Genomic DNA, 21,594 nt, shown 5'->3' on the forward strand with positions numbered 1-21,594 from the left:
GAACGGGGGAGGGATGGAGGCAAAGAGAGGTGCTTCATTTCTACCCACATTGCTGATGATGGGTGTTTTCATAAAGGCACTCTAAGACATATCTACTATTTGCATTGGGAGCATTTCTTCTAACACACAGGTTTTCAAGTGCAACATTAGGCATTGTGAGTCTAAGCTTGCTTTTAGTTTATAATTTTGCTCCACATAGGAAACTATTCATTCATCATCATACTTTTCTCAGGACTCTAAATTCTTATTTCTGAAGAGCAAACCAAAAATTTTGTCTGTGACTCATGATTGAAATTATGACAACAGGGCTGGTGCTGCAGCTCACTAGGCTAATCCTCCACCTGCAGCGCCAGCACATTGGGTTCTAGTCCCAGTTGGGGTGCCGGATTCTGTCCCGGTTGCTCCTCTTCTGTCCAGCTCTCTGCTGTGGCCCAGGAAGGCAGTGGAGGATGGCCCAGGTCCTTGGACCCTGCACCCACATAAGAGACCAGGAGGAAGCACCTGGCTCCTGGCTCCAGATCAGCTCAGCGTGCCGGCCGAGGCGGCCATATTGGGGGTGAACCAAACTGAAAAGGAAGACCTTTCTCTCTGTCTCTCTCTCTCACTGTCTAACTCTGCCTGTCAAGAAAAAAAAAAGAGTTAAAATAGTAATATTTATGTGAAATCATACATTTTTAAGCTGGGCAAAATACATTTACAAATGCCAGCACTTATTAAAAGGAGTATTATCCCATCTTATTAGAAAATTCTAGCAATCTCATAAGACATGAGAAAAACACAGGCCATCATTACTCAAGTTATACTTCAGAGTCAGTATATACTGTGATATGTGGAATCACATCCAGAAATCTTAAGTACTGAATCATTATACTATTTAATGACCCAATACTTATAGAATTTTCACTTAATAGGGGTTTCCGATTAAAAAAAAAAATTAACTAAGATAACAAGTGAAGAGAGAACGCATGCTTACTTTTTATGGAATAAAATGCTCATACAAACATACTGAATTACCTTCAGAGAAACATAATATAATGATCCTGAATATTTAATACAAATTCTTAGTATAATGGAGTTATTATAATAATACTTTACTTTTCACCTCTCTCTAAAAGTGAATATTAATATCATTTCTTTGATAATGCAGTCTAGTCTTATATTAGTATCCTACACTTTTCCTTGTTAAAATTAACCATCAATAATTTAAGGTTGAATCTTATGTATTGTTACTTCAATGTTATTGAAAAATAACAATCAAATGCATTGGTTAGGTGTGAAATTTCCTTCAGGGCAAGCAGAACTTTTGTTCCCATTTTTAAAATTTCCTTATTTAATCCTTTAATCTAATGTACTAACTCCTATCTTACCACTGGCACTTAGAGAAATCACATCTGTTATACCAATGGTGCCCCACTTATTCTTCTCTAGGGATTAATGGTATTACATCCAGGGGATTTTCATTAGCCTTCTGAGAGAAATATGGTCCTAATCCAACCTACAATCTCACAAAAGTACCCAAACCTAAAACTAAAATGTTCAGCTGTTGTTTAGAAGTGATTTTCATCTATTTTCCTTGCTAAGATTGGATCAAAATTATACAAAACTAGTGCAGTTAGCATACAACAAATTAATACCATGCATTTTAAGATATATGGAAGGATTTGTCACAATTTTCCAAACTGCAAATTTAATTCTAGTTTTTTAACTGCTTTGTTTTCTCAAGTCAGCATGTATTCAAATAGTTCCTTTCAAAAAGGAACACATGCGTTTTTGGGTTTGTGAACTTAGAGAAAGATCAGTATGAAGCCACTTAAGGGTATTTAATAGTCTAAACATCTAAGTATTCAATATGTTTTTCATCTACCCACTTTCTCTATTTTTGTAAAATAATTCTAAAATGTTTGTAGAATTCTTGATATTGATCAAGCAAAAATAAAACACACTAGAATTCTGATTGAGGTCCCAGAACTTGTCCAGATGTCTCCAAATGGACCTTTGCATATAGCCAGTGTGTTTTTCCTGTTCAGAGCAAGTAGGCACAAGGACGTTCATTTGAGTTATTCTTTGTGGTTACATCCAAAGCGGATAGCCACATAAATCATAAAACAAACAACTTTTTTGTATACTGATTTGATTTCCAGGTAAATTCCCAGGAGTGGGATGACTGGGTCATATGGTAGATCTATTTTCAGACTTCTGAGGAATCCCCATACTGTCTTCCATAAAGGTCGCACTACTTTTTATTCCCACCAACAATGTATTAAGGTATCTTTTCTCCACATCCTTGCAATTTGTTATTTTTTTGATTTTTGGATGAAAGAATTGTTTGTAACCTATGTTTGTAGCAGCTCAACACACAATAGCTAAGATATGGTATCAATTCAGATGTCCATAAACTGAGGCCTGCATAAAGAAAATTTGATACACACACACACATACACACACACAGAGAGAATACTACTTAGCCATAAAAAGAATGAAATCCTGTCTTTTGCAACAAAATGGATATAACTGGAGACCATTATGCTTAGTGAAAAAGGTAAGTCTCAAAGACACAAATATCTCATGTGTTCTCTGATAAGTGGTAGTTAATACAGAATACAAAAAATGTGTAAGAATGAAAATGACATCTAATGATTTGATTATTGTTTATAGCCCTAGTGTATATTCCTGTGAAATAGTAGTCTTTCTACTTTTTTACTTTTTACTTGTTGAATATTGTGGTTAGTGATGCATTAAGCCTCTGATTATAAAGCAAATTGAAAATGTTATTGTAAAAATTAAAGAAAAGGAGGTCAATGTTTTTTTTTTTTCATAGTGGGTAAAACCACTGCCTGAGACAACAGCATCCAATCCTGTTCCCTGTTAATGGCCTGGAAAAAGCAGTGGGAAATGGCCCAAGTGCTTGGGCCGCTGCTACCCATGTGGGAGACCTGAAGAAGCTCCTGACTCCTGGCTTCAGCCTGGACTAGCCCCTGCTGTTGCAGTCATCTGGGGAGTGAAACAGAAGAAGAAAGATCTCTCTATCAATCCCTCTCTTTCTGTAACTCTTTCAAATAAAGAAATAAATAATTAAAGAAAATTAAAAGAAAAAAGAAAGCAAGGAAGAGGATTGAGGGAGGAGGACAGAAGGATGTATGGTTATATTGAATTGTTTCTATGGAATATATTAAATCTCTATATTAATAATTATTTTAAGAAATAATAAAAGATGCTTGTGTTACAGCTTTTGTGGATATGCTATTTTAAGAATTATATACTTAATTCAAATAATAAAATAGAAAAAATAGTATTAATAAACTCTTTTGCAACAGTCAACATTTTTGATGTACTAGTATACTGCATACCAGCAATATACACAGGCAACCCCCAGAAGATCTGGAGACAGTATAATGCTTTCATTTAACGGAATTAAAGAAAGCTGGAGCTTTAAAAAATGACTATCAAACTTTCAATCCAATAAATTCACTACTCTTCTAATTCTTGCTTTCTCTTATATATTTCCTCTTTATCATTTGCTTAGTTGTATCTATTGTTCAAAGAATATTTCCCTGACAAGTGCTATCTTTGCCTTTTTGGTACTTTTCTCCTCTCAGTATTAATTTAGCTAATGCATTAAAGAAAATAAATAACAGAGAGCCAAGTCACTACTCAGTATTTCCACAAATACTATCTAAGGCAGGAATAGACTTATCTTCAAAGAGATTCTCACTTCCTACAAACCAACAGAAGTCCCTGTTTGCTAAAAAAAATTCTAAATATTGCCACACAGAATTACAATATGCTTTCTAAACACAAATGGTAAATCCCTGCACTTAAGGATATTTATCCACTGTATTTATATGAAAGGTATAGCAAGAAAAATTAATTTATAAAAGTTAACAAATGATAAGCTATTACAGAGGTAATTTATAACTAGTGAAAATAATTTAATTTACTATATACTGATGCCATAAACAAGAGTGTCAATTTGTTAAGTCAACAACAGGAGTCACTGTGCACTTACTCCTCATGTAGGATCTCTGTCCTTAGTGTGCTGTACATTGAGATTTAATGCTATAACTAGTACTCAAACAGTATGTTTCTGTGTGGGAGCAAACTGTTGAAATCTTAACTTAATGTATGCAAAACTGATCTTCTGTATATAAAGAGAATCAAAAATGAATCTTGATGTGAATGGAAGGGGAGAGGGAGTGGGAAAGGGGAGGGTTGCGGGTGGGAGGGACGTTATGGCGGGGGGGAGCCATTGTAATCCATAAGCTGTATTTTGGAAATTTATATTCATTAAATAAAAGCTAAAAAAAAATCATTAGCACAAGTTTAAACATCAAAGGTGATCTTGAGAGCTTGTTCGGAGGTTCTAGGAGGGGAGTGCAGCTACTTGTATACCCTTGACCGAGGACTGGCCTGCCTCTAGCAGAGAAGGTTGTCCTCTTCACTCAACGTGCAGCTTCAGGAGGGACAACACGTGGAGAGGTGAGGGAGGAAGGGGACACCAGCCTAGCTAGCCAGATCAGCTGAGCCAATGGGGTAACAGAAGTCGCAACCAGATTGCACTCATGTCCAATCAGCAATGATCTTACAAAGAAACAGACCTAGGGATGGGCACTGTGGCATGGCTGGTAAAGCCATTCACCTGAGATAGCGGTACCCAATACGGGCACCAGCTGAGACCTGGCTGCTCCGCTTCTGATCCACCTCCCTGCTAATGCACCTGGGAAAGCAGTGGAAGATGATCCAAGTGCTTAGGCCCCTGGACCTATGTGGGAGACCCAGAAGAAGCTCATTGCAGCCGGCGCCGCGGCTCACTAGGCTAATCCTCCGCCTTGCGGCGCCAGCACACCAGGTTCTAGTCCCAGTCGGGGCGCCGGATTCTGTCCCGGTTGCCCCTCTTCCAGGCCAGCTCTCTGCTGTGGCCAGGGAGTGCAGTGGAGGATGGCCCAAGTGCTTGGGCCTGCACCCCATGGGAGACCAGGAAAAGCACCTGGCTCCTGGATCCTGCCATCGGATCAGTGCGGTGCGCCGGCCGCAGCGTGCTGGCCGCCGGCCATTGGAGGGTGAACCAACGGCAAAGGAAGACCTTTCTCTCTGTCTCTCTCTCTCACTGTCCACTCTGCCTGTCAAAAAAAAAAAAAAAAAAAAAAAAAAAAAAAGCTCATTGCATTTGGGGAATGAATCAGCCGATGGAAGATCTCTCCATCTCTCTCTCTGTCTCTCCCCTTCTCTGTAACTCTGACCTTCAAATAAATAAAATAAAATAAAATAATCTTTATAAAGGAAAAAGCATACCTAGTCAGAAGAAGGAATAGATTTAATTCCAATGAAATATTATTCACACCATAAAAATATTCCCCCTTGTCGCTACAAAGATTTTAGGGAAGATAAAACAAAATTTTCTTTGGAGAATAATGGAGTCTCCCATTTTGATGAGCATGGCATACATCCCACATATTTCTGTTCAAAACAAAATGTTCCCCTTTATATGAAGAACTTTCAAGCCCATTTTGCCATAGATGAATACTCATGAACATCTCTCTTAATTATTTATAATTTATTTTAAAAAAATTAGAGGAAAAATTCTCCTGGTTGGACTTCAGAGAGGCTTGTCAACTTCAAATCTAATTTAAAAATTAAAAATATATATATATATTAACTTCTGTGAAAAACAAGCTAAATAACTTATCTAAAATCTAAAGAAGTTATTTTTATTGTGTATAAATTATAAAAACAATCAGTTAAAAAAAGACACCATTTTCCTCAAAAGCAATAAATGCAATTCCAAAAAAGGTCATTAAATTCACCGAAAACATTCAAAGAATATTTTGAAAAAGAGTTACCATGTCTCACCCCTTTTCTCCTTCAGTGAATGACCTGTTTCTAGCTTTTCACAATTTTAATACTAATTATGCATCTTTCAAATAGAAATGGGAAAAAATTATTCCTCCTCCTTATAACTGACAACTAAAGGTGGAATTCACAAGTGACATCTCTATTTCCACAATCTTTTAATAAAAAAGTAAAGTTACATAAGAACAGCAAAAATCAATCTTTTTGATGACCTGTGTGCCTGGTCTGTTGCATGTTGGAACCGATTTTTTTCTTGTCATCCTTAATAATATTCTCATATTTAAGACCACATTATCTAAATCCACAAGCACCAAGTTTGCATGGACTTTCAAACTCAAACATTCTGACATGGAATAGGATAAACAGAGAGAGAATCAAATGGATGGGTCTATTTGAGCAGTACTTAGATCTGGTGCTTGGTCATTTGTCCTTTGGGCAGGCACACTGGGCCTTAACTTCTCTAGACTGATTTAATAACACATAGCCAAAATGTAACATTTGCCAGGCACTGTTCTAAACACATGCATATATTTATTATTCTAGCCTCATAAAACCCAGTGAAGCAGGAAATATTTTTCTCTTCACTTTAAATATGAGGAAACTAGGGTTCAGAAATTTTCAATGACTTCCTCAGGGTCACAGAACTGCTAAGTCGATTAGCTGGGATTTGAACTCATGACTGATTCTTGAGACCATGCTCTTAAGCATTGCCTTTTATTGTCTAGAAAACTCAGGGGGAAAACAGACTTCAATGATTTTGCCTGTTAAAAAAAATGGGCTTCATCTGAAGCCAACATTTTAAATGTCTGTGGAGGTTATGTAGTCAGTAAATAATTGGGACACTGAAACAGTGGGAATGATATGAGCTGTGGAAACCCAGAGGAAATGTGTCCTTTCAAAATGATTCATTGTTAACTGAGATCTGAATAATGGCAGACAAATCCTGAGTATAAACAATTTCATCTTGATTTTTCAAAACAAGTTGAGAATCAATTTTCTACGTGAAATTTTCAAATGTTTAAAACACTAACTAGATCAAGCACAACTGTTACTGAACGTTGCCCCATGAACCACTGAGTTGACACCTAAACCCGATGACCTCTAAGGTTTCTTCTAGAGTCACTGTCCTAATACTTACCAATAGTGTCATGTGACACTATATTTAACATTCATTGCTTACGGAAAAATTAAGTAAATGATGAGACCTGTTCCTGACATAGGTCATCAGAGAAAATCATTTTGCTAACAATATTAAGGAAGATGAATTACCTTTCCATAGTCAGAATTTTGTCTTATTTGAAATGGTATATGTCTGTATCTATTACATAAAATTGGAATTTAAAGTAACACTATATGGGAGACAAGGATTTCTCCTGGCAGTTAAGATACTGAGTTGAAATGCCCACATCCAAACCATAGTGTCTGAATTGGAGTGTTGCCTCTACTCCCAGACCCGGCTTCTTGCTAATGCAGTACCCTAAGAGGCAGCAGAGGATGTTCCAAATAGTTGGTTCTGTGCCACCCTCTTGGGAGAGCTAGATTGGATTCCTGGTTCCTGCTTTTGACCTGACCCAGTCTTGGGCTGTTGGGGGGATCTGGAGAGTGAACTAGTAGATGGGAGCACTCTCTCTCTCATCATATGTCATTCACATGTGAGAATTATCCCAGAACTCTAAATAACCGAAAATAACTTTTATTTCCTATTTTTCATCTTTGAAACAATACTTTTGGATTTATAAACTGAATGATCTGATATGGTTATATAAATATTGCTTGTTAGGTTTTACTATCTGCTTTCATTTTTTGCAACTCACATACTTAAATAGATCTTTGATGTTCTTTCATGATTTGTCTCCCAGCTTTTCCAATCTAGAAAATTTAAGCTCCTGTAGATATAATTATCACTCTAAATTTGAACCATACATTTGATATACTCAAATCAACTAGATATTCCTTAATTTTCTATTTCAGAAAATCTTTAATTTTATATTTTATATTATAAACATAAAGATAAAATCAGAGTTAAAATTACAAATATATAAATAAGCATGTGTATCAACTACAGAGTATTTCACTTCTGAGGGGATCACGAATTTCAGGATCTTTGTTTTTCATTTTTCTGTATTTAGCAAGTGAAAGATGGATAAAATTAGTAATTGCAATGATAAATTCAGAATAATTGAAATGCAAGCATCTTGTAATTAGTTTTTCTCTGATGTACTTTAGCTTCCAGTTGACTGCTGAGAAAGATAAAATCTTTGAGGTTAAACTCATTAGTTTCACTGGCATATTCTGCAAAGAATTCGTTTTGCTTTGAGAGGGCATTAGAAAAACCAAAGCACAGGATTTTAGAGTGGGATGGGATGCTGAGAAGAAGTTTAAAGCACACACACACACACACACACAATCTGCAAGTTCCATCTCCAGAGTTATATTCAGTATATAAAATACTTCCTGGTTACTATTCTTCCAGGATCTTCTATTATTGTATAACAAGGCGGCATGTCATCACACATCTGGCATATGCCTACACGGAAATACTGCACCAATGTGTATCATAATACTTACTCAAAACATTTCAGAGAAAGATAATAGTTATCAAGGTTATAACAATTCCCCAAACTAGATTTTGCAAAACAAAACCTATAAATAGCAGTACTTTATAGTTTCTTAAATATAGGCATTTTGGGACCAAGGTAAAACAAATATGCATGCTTTAAATGTGTGTTGTGAAACTACTGTACAACAGCTTAAACCAATTTTATATTTTTGGCTTAAGCATTATTGTGTATAAAATGGTATATGGGTCGGCGCCACGGCTCACTTGGCTAGTCCTCCGCCTGCAGCGCCGGCAGCCTGGGTTCTAGTCCCGGTTGGGGTGCCAGATTCTGTTCTGGTTGCTCCTCTTCCAGTCCAGCTCTCTGATGTGGCCCGGGAAAGCAGTGGAGGATGGCCCTAGTGTTTGGGCTTTGTGCCCACATGGGAGACCAGGAGGAAACACCTGGCTCCTAGCCTCGGATTGGCACAGTGCGCCGGCCGTAGCGGCCATTTAGGGGGTGAACCAATGGAAGGAAGACCTTTCTCTTTCTCTCTCTCTCACTGTCTAACTCTGCCTGTCAAAAAAAAAAAAAAATGATATATGATCCCACTACACACAACGTCCTAAAAGTAACAACATGTTGAGAGATTTACTGCCAAACTGACACAAAAAGTTTTTAAGTAACCCACCTTCTATGGTGAGGTGCCTGTAACTGCCCCTCTCTGAAGAGTGAAGAGACTACAGAATACTTTTTATTTTTAACTAGTAGATACATATGAGAACCACAGAGATAGAGTCGTATGTCACAGGATAATTTTGTGTTCCTGGTAAAAAGACTTTCCTCTTGTGGCCATGTTGAAAGGAGCAAGAGTATCATTAGGTTCCCTGGTTATATATCCAGTTGGTTAATAGGTTTACTGGTCTGACTTTGGTCTCTCTGGGCAAAAGAGAATTAGAGACAGCCTGGTTGAAAGACAGAGTGGGAAGCATTGGACCACAACACATTTGGTGTGGGAAGTCGTGAGAGTGTCCATGGACATGTTTCACTGAAGAGCATGGGGGACTTGTGGACCTCAGTCATTCTTAGTTCACTCAAGAGAGCAATCCTACAAATTAATGGACCCTTGTAGTTAGAGGGAGTGAGTATTCCACCAGAGATGAGGCTTAAGATAGCTCAGGGGTTCCGTTCTGGGGTATTCTTGAAATCACACACCAGGGAACTGAGCAGCTGGAAGGTCCTGCAGAACCCCTCAAATCATGCACATGTGTATTCTATCAGAAAACTAATGTTTCTTTTGTTCACTGGAAAGAAAGTAAACCTTGAAGGGAGAGAAAGGTTACAAAAAAAAAAAAAAAAGCAGATTAGAGGCCAGCGCTGTGGTGCAGGAGGTTAATCCTCCACCGGCGGCACCGGTATCCCATATGGGCACCGGGTTGTAGTCCTGGCTGCTCCTCTTCCCATCCAGCTCTCTGCTGATAGCCTGGGAAAGCAGTAGAAGATGGCCCAAGTCCCTGGGCCCCTGCACCCATGTGGGAGACCTGGAGGAAGCTCCTGGCTTCGAATCCAGCCATCGCTGCTATCTGGAGAATGAACCAGTGGCTGGAAGACCTCTCTCTCTCTGTCTCTCCCTCTCTCTGTATGTAACTCTACCTTTCAAATAAATAAATAAATAAAAAGCAGATTGGTCCCTTTCCTTACTTCTTCAGATCCCTCAGAAATGGTCAAGCTTGTGCTCCGGAGAGAAGAGAAAGTCCAATTTTAATCAACTATGAGATTACATTCCTACATTAATTGAGCTTTTAACATTCAGAGTCATAATAAAATGATAATGTATCCAAAACATTGTTAAATAATAATGTCTGCGGATCACCCACAACTGAAGAAAAGCAAATCTACTTTATATTTAAATTTCCAATTGAGATGTAATTCCTCAATAAACTGAGACTACACCAATACTCAGTTTAATGTTTGTCATCTTATGTTATTTTTTGGATGTACATCTGTATTTGGAGATGATGAAGTTGGAACCAGCGGTACAAATAAATTTTCAGACAAATATTTTGCATCCACCATTCCTTCAAATTTTCAAAAGGTCAAAATAATGACCAATTACGGAATATAGTTTAATTTTCACTTAGAGTTCCAATCTAAGAAGACTGAGAAAAAAACAGCCTTGCTATGCTCAACAGACTAGTTAGCCACAACTTCCTTTATTTATAACATTTTGCAAGTTAATAACTTAAGGACAGACAACTATCTTCAGAAAATGCTAATGTGTCAAACCTCAGGACCTGACTAGGTGAGATTTAGATGAAATTTAAAGGATTGTAACTGCAATTAGGTGCACCCAACACAAATGAACTGGCCAGCACCTCCAGAGAAGATGTTTTCACACAACTAACTATTCCCTCATACTAATTAGGATTAATTGGCAGAAACAAATATAGACCCTAAATAACAACATATTTTTTTAAAAAGAGACATTTATTCTGTTCTCAGTTCAGTGGATCCCTGACCGGCTTTTGTTCCATCAGCCCTACTAATGTCCCATGAATCCATCAGACTCTCATCATTTCCCTGACAGTAAGCTGAACTCCAAAAAACTATGCTGGAAACAGGAGCCATACTTCTTCCTTCAAGGTTGTCTCCTGAGAATGGCACATTTTTCTCTCCATTTCACTGCTCAAAACTTAGTCACATGGCAGCTTTTTCCTGGTCAACATTGTTGACACTATTGTTGAAGAAGAAAAACATAGGCAAACTAGCAAATAGCATTGGCTAATACATCCCTTATACTGCTAAACTAAGCACACATAAATATGGCCATATCTAGTAATAAATGAAAATATAAATTCTATGCAGTCCGATAAATTGTTAAATCCATGCACCAAGCTTGGTGCATTTTAGTCACACAAGAGCCCCTCAAAACTGCACTATAAGTCTTTACCCCAGTGAAATAATCTTGATTATATGGTGTGAAGTCCAGAAATAACCAATTAACAGAATGAAGAAAACAGAAAAAGAGTTTAGAGTACTGAATTATAATGAGCTTTGGTAGCCGGGAAGGAAACATAATTAGCAAAAATATACAGGTTCAACAGCACAAAGATCTATAATAAACACAGTGATTTACTAAAAGGGATATTGTACTCACCATTTTATTCTGTAAGTACCTGAGAACATTAATTGAGATTCATTAAGTGTCTTTGAAAAAGGCTGTGCTCTTTTATAGAAGGCAGAGTTGAATAAAATGTACATTGAGACCGCCTAATAAAGCTTTTTTGTGCTTAGGAGCAATAATCATCAGCCATTTGGAAATCAGCCATCCAAAAAACTCCATTCTATAAATAAGCCATTCTCTCTCTCTCTCTCTAAGTATGGTAATCAATAAGTAATTTTCATATATATGGATATACAGTTTTGTAAAACATGTGACTTTCTAATCAGACTGACCTTCAATTAAGATTTGTAAATTTTGTAAAAAGATTTGTTACTGACTATCCGAAACTTTGACTTATTATAATATTATTTATATTAATATTATTTATATTAATAAAATATATTCATTTGGGCCAGTGCTGTGGTGTAGCGGATAAAACCACTACCTGCGGTGCCGACATCCTATATGGGTAACTCTGACTTTCAAATAAACAAATAAATCTTAAAAAAAAAGAAATAAGTCATTGCTTTCTATGCCTTTTAAAAAATAAAATAAAATATATTCATTTTAGTCCAAATATATTAATTGCTAAAGAACCACAAATTACCTTAAACTTCAGTACAGACAAAATACGAGAGAGACAGGCATTAGGACACCAGTTGTAACAGCTGTGTCCAATATTTTGGTGCATGGGTTACAGCCCTTGCTGTTCTCCTAATTCTAATATATTTCAATGGAATAAGCCCGCCATGTGTATTGATAGGGTTTCTGATGCCACATTGTAACTAACTTCTATGAAAATATCAATTGTTGAGTTTTGCAGTATCACCAAATAAGATACTTTTTACTTGAAAAGGATAATAAGAGATCTTCGTTTGAACTGCCTATCCATGTGAATATTCTTATATATTACATAAGAGCATATCACAGAATACTGAATGCAGAAGCAGATATGGAAATTCAACTTTCTTCCATATACCCAGATATTAAGGATATGTTAAAATACAAAACAATACCACTTTTGTTCTCCCCTCTTTTTGGGAAAATATTAGTACTTTTCACAAAATGCTTTATTGCTGTTACTATATTATGAAATTATTTTGGGGGCCAGTGCTGTGGCGTAGTGGGTTAAAGCCCTGGCTTGAAGTGCCAGCATCCCATATGGGCACCAGTTCTAGTCCTGGCTGCTCCACTTCCAATCAAGCTCTCTACTATGGCCTGAGATAGCAGTAGAAGATGGACCCTGCACCATTGTGGAGACCCTGAATAAGCTCCGGGCTCCTGGATTCGGATCGGCGCAGCTCCGCCCGTTGTGGTCATCTGGGGAGTGAACCAGCAGATGGAAGACCTCTCTCTCTCTGTCTCGACCTCTCTCTGTAAATCTGTCTTTCAAATAAATAAAATAAATCTTAAAAATACAAATTATTGGCCGACACCACGGCTCACTAGGCTAATGCTCCACCTGCGGCGCCAGCACCCCGGGTTTTAGTCCTGGTTGGGGTGCCAGTTCTGTCCTGGTTCCTCCTCTTCCAGTCCAGCTCTGCTGTGGCCCAGGAGTGCAGTGCAGGATGGCCCAAGTGCTTGGGCCCTGCATCCACATGGGAGACCAGGAGGAAGTGCCTGGCTCCTGGTTTCGTATTGGCGTTGTGCGCCGGCCATAGCGGCCATTTGGGGGAGAACCAACAGAAGGATGGCCTTTCTCTCTGTCTCTCTCTCTCACTGTCTAACTCTGCCCGTCCAAAATAAAAAACAAATAAAAATAAAACATAAAAAAATAGAAATTATTTTTACTGACCCTCAATATTTTCTGGGTCCAAAAATTTTGGACTCATTAGCCTATAGTAGATATTCATTAAAACCAGCACTTTTTCTCTTAATTTTGCTAATAATATGTATAAAGTTTTTTTTTACCTTTTCTATTTCTCAATACAAACTAAAAATTTGTCATTTTATTATGTAACAATGTTTTTAAATGGTTGCATATCTTGAGATATTCAGTTATGTAAATATGCTAAGACTTACTAGTACAATGCATTTTTTTTTATTTGACAGATAGAATTAGACAGTGAGAGAGAGAGACAGAGAGAAAGGTCTTCCTTCTGTTGGTTCACCCCCCCAGATGTCCACTACGGCTGGAGCTACGCGGATCTGAAGCCAGGAACCAGGTGCTTCCTCCTGGTCTCCTATGCGGTTGCAGGGGCCCAAGCACTTGGGCCATTCTCCACTGCTTTCCTGGGCCACAACAGAGAGCTGGACTAGAAGAGGAGCAACCGGGACTAGAAGAGGAGCAACCTGTATGGGATGCTGGCGTCACAGGTGGAGGATTAGCCAAGTGAGCCATGGCACTGGCCCCATACAATGCATTCTTAACAGCAGGCAATAGAATTAAATCAACAAGATAAAATATTTTATTGCTGTTCTTTGCAAAATAAAGTTTGTCACGATTTAACATGCTTTCATAAAATTATTTCATTTATTTGTGCAAACTGAAATAAATGGTTATCTCAGAGGATATCCTTTTAGAAATTACCTAAAATATAATAAAAGAATCCCACTTAGAATACTATAAAGATCTGTAGAAATTAAAGCTGGTATTGATTATTTTTCTTTGAAATGTTAAAATTAATTTTATGGATCACAAAGTCCACGGTTGACTCTCATATGGGCAGTGGGCATGGAACTATTTGAAAACACTATAAATCAAATTTATATTTCTCATTTTCATGTATTTAAAATTAGAGTTCATGTTGTCTTTAAAACATATGGTCATTCGCTCTAACTCTGGTTTGGTACCTGATATGCAAACCATCTTTATCCCTCTACCCCTCCAGGACTCTAGTAATCATTATTCTGTACTCAGATTGAGTTTTTTAGCTTCCACATATAGGATAGAATATGTAGTCTTTGTCTTTCTGTGTCTGTCTTCTTTTATTTAACATTATGTTCTCTAGTTCTACCCATTTTGCTGCAAATGACAATATTTCATTCATTTTTATGACTGAATAATGGGATGACTAAAATATTATATATTTTATGGCCAAACAGAAGATTGGAGCTCCAAGAGTCTAATCATAATATAATGTCAAAAAATAGGAAATGTTGGTTACACTGATTTTATCAGTACACATTGTATACATTGAAATTTTTCACTGTAGCTCATAAGTAAGTACAGTTATTGTTAATAAAAATAAAAGTATGATTTATAAACACCATAGCTGTGGACATTTAAAGATATTTGGAGTTTTATTTACCAAGAGGCAGCCATAAAAGAGTAAAAGAGATACCTGAGCTTTCACAAAGGGACTATTTAATAAATGCAACACACACCAAAAGACTCGGGGCTTGGAAGAAGCTCTTTTATGTCAAAATAAGCTTGGAAGAAGTTTCCTTCCTAACAAGAGCCGCCCTACTTGGCTCTAGTTCTTTAGGCACAGAAAAGGAGAAGTGAGAAGCTAGCTACTTGAAGGAACAGGGTACAGGAAGTAGGCTCCTGGGATTGGATCATCAAGGGCAATTATTCCCTACTCAGGGATCACCTCCATGAATACCCCTGCCCAGGAGATATGACAAAACTGGGCGGGGGGGATCACTGAGGCTGGCAGCTGGTGTAAAGGGGGAAATGGAATGACAAGATGGTGGTCAGGAGTCATGTCAGGAAGTTAAGGCAACAAAACCAGAGGGAAGGATGTGTTCTAGCTTCAGAGTAGGAGAGAATGGAGTTTAGAGTGAGGTATTTGGTGGCTAAGATCTGGCAGACCACACTCTAAATCTGTAAAATGTTGGCACTGGCAGGAAATGTCTTTTCCCACAACCAGATGAAGGCAATTCCTTCTGAGTCAGTCACCTTTCCGCAACAACTACAGCTCCAAAAATTTAGCTCTTTTAACTGCAACGATCAAAATAAATGCAGAGAAGCTCCTTCTAAAAACGAAAAAAAAAAAAGGCAACCTTGGCCAGAGATCTACAGACTGCCCAACAGAAGGGAACAAGCGCTGTACATGGATAGGTCATATAGCCTGTGCACATAGAGTCTTTGATCAACCGAAGCAGAAGAACCTCATTGTGTCTCTAAAGCAAGAATTAGCCATGCTTAAATAAATCACACAAAAATAAGCACATCCAGAAATTAGCAGGTGATGTAGAATTAAGAATTTAGATAATCAATAAAAGATCTTCATAGCACTAGGTCAAAGAAAATTCTCTTGGCCCACACGGGGTAAAGGGTTTCAGTACTTACTTGCTACTGACAGATTGGAAATAAACATCAGAATTACAATTTTTTTTTAATTTTTTTTAATTTTTTTTTTTTTGACAGGCAGAGTGGACAGTGAGAGAGAGAGACAGAGAGAAAGGTCTTCCTTTGCCATTGGTTCACCCTCCAATGGCCGCCGCGGCCAGTGCGCCACGGCCTGCGCACCGCGCTGATCCGATGGCAGGAGCCAGGAGCCAGGTGCTTTTCCTGATCTCCCATGGGGTGCAGGGCCCAAGCACCTGGGCCATCCTCCACTGTACTCCCTGGCCACAGCAGAGAGATGGCCTGGAAGAGGGGCAACCGGGACAGAATCCGGCACCCCAACCGGGACTAGAACCCGGTGTGCCGGCGCCGCTAGGCGGAGGATTAGCCTAGTGAGCCGCGGCGCCAGCCCAGAATTACAATATTTATAATGCATGTTATCCTTATTCATATTTAAGTGAATTATCTAATAATTTTTAAACAGTATATTCTATGTTTGATTTGAATCATCTCATATCAGTTCAGTTCTAGTTCAACTTAGAACTTCTTCAGTTAAACAACATTTTTAAATAGATGCCAAATTGACAAACACTGAGAATATTCACAGACTAGCCACAAAAGGATTTTAAAATCTTTTACAAATACAATTTTAAATCAAAATATAAAGACATATTTAAGATTTTAGTTGTTTTTTTCCCATTACAAACATGTTTCTCCTTTGAGTAATAACTTTTTTTTCTCTACTAATGAAAGGGCTTTTTTTTTTTTAACCTGGAAGGATAAAAGTCACTTCAGAATGAAAAACATTAAATGCACTGCCAAAACATGAATAAACCATTCATTTATTATAAACGTTTGGCTATTAAATAGCAGGCTTTAGAATCTTTTGAAAATAATACAGGTTATGAAATCTACAGGCAATTAAATTGTTAGCTAATTGCTTTTCCCCAAATGCATTTTACTTTATATTTACTCTGAGGAATTTCCATCAGATATTATTGTACAAATATATATCATAATTTGTTCTGCTTTGGTTTGTCATGATTGCAGAGATGATTACAGGTTTACCCATGGGTAAAAAATAATTAGGGACACTAATGAATAAGTGTCCTATGAGAAAAAACTGGGACTATGGAATACATACAATGCAAGCTATACAGTATTTCAGGTATTTGATTAAGTATCAAACTTGGTCAAATTGATCAAATCTGCACTGAGGACATTTTTCCTGTTGAGCAGTACACAGCTTATCATTTCATATTCCAGTCACAAAGGTGACATGGTTACTATTCCTGGCATTTTAGTCCACTGAATCTAAAGAAGTAACTCATTATTCCACATGCAGAGCCAACATTGTCTACTTGAGACAAAATCTGAACGAAATTAGTGTGAAGATGAGGACAGCATTAATTAATTTCCAGCTAAATTTGTTATCTAATCTTCGACAGCCCTATTGCTACAGTGTGTAGCCCTGAAGGGTAGTTTTTTTTTCTTTTTAAGAAAAAAAGTTGGTAACTTTAAAAAATGAGCAAAATATGCTTATACTGCTTTTGTTTCAAGAGTGATACTATTAAAAATACACCACTGGTGGGTGGTGGTGGCATTAAGGCTGAAACAGGGCCTCTATACTTAACACATTAATGAAGGAATAACAGGTCGTAGTTTCCCTGTCTCCCTCCCTTAGCTTAAAGTTTCTTTGTAAATGAATCTCTTACTAAAATTAACTCACTAAATTCAGAGAGTGGTACAGCTGGCCCTATAGTGTTGCTGAACATAAAACCCAAGAGGGTATTTATCCCTCTATAGATACCACCTTGATGTTTCTGTCTTCTCTCAAGAGTTTTTCCAGAAACCTCAGGCCCTAAGGAAATAGGAAACACTACATAATTTTGCCCATTTTGCCATCCTAAGATTTCCTAAAAGAACATGATATCATTCACCAAAAGAGGGACATGAGCACAGTGGATCAACCAAAAACCTACACACTTGTATGCAGTTAAACAACCCACACTTCAATCTAGAAGATCCTAAACCTCTCACTCCTCAGTCTGGAAGTTAATTGATAGCTGCCTGGCTCTGTGGTCTAAGCTAGACAAATAAGTACCTACATTTTGTCACCATCCTAAGGTCAGTGACTGGCTTGCATGCATTGGGTGAGTCCACCCAGGTTCTGTGGACTTCACAATAAATCCTCAGAAGTAAATTTTTAAAAGTTCATGATGTTTAATAAATCCAAAATCCATTTATTTACCTCTGAAAGAAAAAAATTTAGGTGAACTCTGTTAATTTTTTGAAAACAGCTGTCCTTAAAGATACACAAGTTTTTGGGTGTATACTATTAACATTTTCTATGACTTATGTAAGATAATATTATGATTTTTATTGGATATTCACAAGCATATATCATTTTTCTGTATTTTACTAATTTAATTATTTAACACTCCTTAACCCTTTTACTTACATGCATTTATGTGGAACACAATATTTACCAAGAATAAAATAACTAAAGAATATACGTGATTTATATATAGATCAAAGCTAAATTTCTATATATTTCTGAGGACTCATGGGCAGATGTTGTAGCTCAATGGTTTAAACTGCTGTACGAGATGCCTACATCCCATATCAGAGTGCTGTTTCATGACCTGGCTATACCATTTCTGATCCAGCTTCCTGCTCCCTGCACCTGTAAAGCAGTCAATGATGACCCAAGTGCTTGAGTCCCTGTCTTTTCCCATGTAGGAGACCAAGATGGTGTCTTGGCTCCTGTCTGATGTGGCCCTACCTCAGCTATTGCAGACATAGAGTGAAACAGTGATGGAAGATTCTCTCTTTCTTTGCCTTTAAAATAAATAAATAAATAAATCTTTAAAATCTGAGCACTCATGTTTAGACTACATTTGCAAGCAGACAATGTTAGTACTTTTTAATGATTTTTAAAAGGAAAGGGAATATAAATTTCAATTTATTTAGGAAGTAGTAAACCAGCCACTGGATAAAAGTTTAAGGTCTTTTTTTTTTTTTTTTTTCAAATTTTTTTTGACAGGCAGAGTGGACAGTGAGATAGAGAGACAGAGAGAAAGGTCTTCCTTTTGCCGTTGGTTCACCCTCCAATGGCCGTCGTGGTCGGCGTGGCGCACTGCGCTGATCCAATGGCAGGAGCCAGGTACTTATCCTGGTCTCCCATGGGGTGCAGGGCCCAAGGACTTGGGCCATCCTCCGCTGCACTCCCGGGGCACAGCAGAGAGCTGGCCTGGAGAGGGGCATCCGGGATAGAATCCGGCGCCCTGACCGGGACTAGAACCCGGTGTGCTGGTGCCGCAAGGTGGAGGATTAGCCTAGTGAGCCGTGGCGCTGGCTAAAAGTTTAAGGTCTTAAAAACCTACTACAACAGATAATAATAATAATAATAATAATAATAAATGTTGAAATGGATATTTCATTAAGATATTTTAAACATGGGCTGGTGTCTTGCTTTTATAGGAAAAGAAAAAAAGGACTCATCTTTTTTTAAGATTTTTATTTATTTCTGTGATAGGTAGAGTTAGAGACAGTGTGAGAGAGAGACAGAGAGAAAGGCCATCCTTCTGTTGGTTCACTCCCCAGATGGCCGCCACGGCCGGCACTGCACCAATCCAAAGCAAGGAGCCAGGTGCTTCTTCCTGGTCTCCCATGCAGGTGCAGGGGCCCAGGTACTCAGGCCATTCTCCACTGCTTTCCCAGGCCACAGCAGAGAGCTGGATTGGAAGAGGAGCAACCAGGACTAGAACCCAGCATCCACATGAGATGCAGGTGCCGCAAACGGAGGATTAACATAGTGCACCACGGCGCCGGCCCCAGGACTCATTGTTTTTTTATCAACCAGTCTGCAACATCAGAAATGGGATAAACTGTTTCTGTGAAATCCATGTTTAACAGACTCTATTTACTCTGCTGAAATATTCCAAAAGACATTTTACACAAAAACACAAGTCCAGAGATACATGAATCTTTAAAGGTCATCCCAATACAATATCATAAACTTTACAGCATTAATGAAAGATTTTAAAATGTAATGTTTTTAAAATGGCACTGTTCATGTAGCAAAATTGTTTTGGAAACACAATGATCATTAAGAATCGCATGTGGTAAAATCACTTGCCAGCAGGTGTGCAGAACTTTAAATATTAAATCAGGTGTTTTGTGCTTAGGTCTTCTTGTTAAGATGGCCAAAATATATTGATAGCACTGGAATTTTCTTCACTACTACCAAGTAAAATAAGCAACAAATGATGACATCAATGCAAAAAATTATAAACAGTATTAATAACAGTAATTAGGCTCATATAACTCAAAAACCTTAAAATACTAGTGAGAGATTGATATTGTATGCAGCTAAAACTGCATATTTGAATGAAAAAATTAACAGTTCTAAGATATTGTAGGAAGATAATAAACATGTAATCCATATTTTATTTTATTTATTATTAGAACAGCTAGAACATCTCAGGCAGATAGAACATCTCTTTAGAACTCTCAACAAAGTTAGGAAGACCAAATGTGCAACATAGAGGAAACAGAATTGAATTTATCACAATTATTTTATATTAAAAAATAACATTGAGAATGTGAAGTTTTCAAGAATAAGCTGAAAAGTGAGACAAAACAACTAATGACATTAAAATGACTACCAAAAAGGAAGGCTTTTAGCACAGGATCTAAGAGGCTCTTTGGGAATGCCCACATCTCAATGGAGTGCCTGAATTTTAATCCTGGTCCCAGCTCCTGACTGACCTCCTGATTCCTCCTCCTCAGAAGGCAGCAGACAAGCTCAAGCACTTGGGTTCCTGTTACCCTCATGGAAGACCCATATTGAGTTCTAGGCCCTGACTTTGGCCTGGCCTACCCCAGCTGTGGTGGACATTTGCAGAATAAAACAGTAGATGGAAGATGTCTACCTGTCCATCTCTCTCTCTCTCTCTTTTCAAATAAATAAATGAAATAAATATTTTAAAATGGCCAGCAAAGACTGCTCAACAAAATTTAGGATCAAAATTCTAATATTTTATAACAATATATAATTTAGAAACTCTGGAGACAAAATCAACTAAAAATTTAATAAGCAAAATTGAGGAAACCAATAAGGTTTATATTGTGAGCACTGATTTTTAAAATTTAAAGGGATCAAAATCATTGGAGAAAAAGTCAAAGATCTACAAATAAGACAAAGGGAATCCAGCATAAAGATCCTTCCTTCTATGAAGCAGAGATCCAACAAATGCAAAAGAAGCTGGATTTGAAATCTGTAATGCAGTTGCTTCAAATAAAGAACTGCATCTAAAAATAAAAGGAACACATCATGCTTAGAACAAATTCGATACAAAGTAGCTGATGCCAGGACATGCTATGGTCAACCAGTTGACTCTCCAGACCCCTCTTAACCTTCCCCCTCATCACTGAAGGGGAGGGAAAACATTAGTCCAGAGGCAGACATTTCCAAAACTCAATGCAAGAGGCAATAAACAATAAAACAATACTCTAGGGAACAAAATTACCACCAAAAATTATATAACTACTCAAGGTATTATTTTTGCATAAAGATAACAGGTGAGTATCCTCAAAGAAGAATAAATGAAAACAATTCAATGTCCAGGAACATTTACTGAGAAAAATAAAGTTTTGGCCATGAAACGTGTCCAATGAGAGTATTTCAGGCATGGAAAGCCAAGACACTCTGGCAAAAGATCTCTGCGAGTGAGATCCCAGTGGAAAGAACAGGTCATCAAAGAAGGAGGTACCTTTCTCTGAAGGGAGGAGAGAACCTCCACTTTGAC

At 37.6% G+C, this 21,594-nt stretch overlaps 1 protein-coding gene across 6 annotated transcripts in view; it reads right to left on the reverse strand.

Moving 5' to 3' along the window:
• Window positions 1-21,594, reverse strand: part of ADGRB3 (adhesion G protein-coupled receptor B3) — an 854,624-nt gene that overhangs the window by 599,674 nt on the left and 233,356 nt on the right. The window lies entirely within an intron of this gene.

This window comes from Oryctolagus cuniculus, chromosome 5 (assembly GCF_964237555.1).
Source record: "Oryctolagus cuniculus chromosome 5, mOryCun1.1, whole genome shotgun sequence".
In the NCBI taxonomy this organism is placed as follows: domain Eukaryota; kingdom Metazoa; phylum Chordata; class Mammalia; order Lagomorpha; family Leporidae; genus Oryctolagus; species Oryctolagus cuniculus.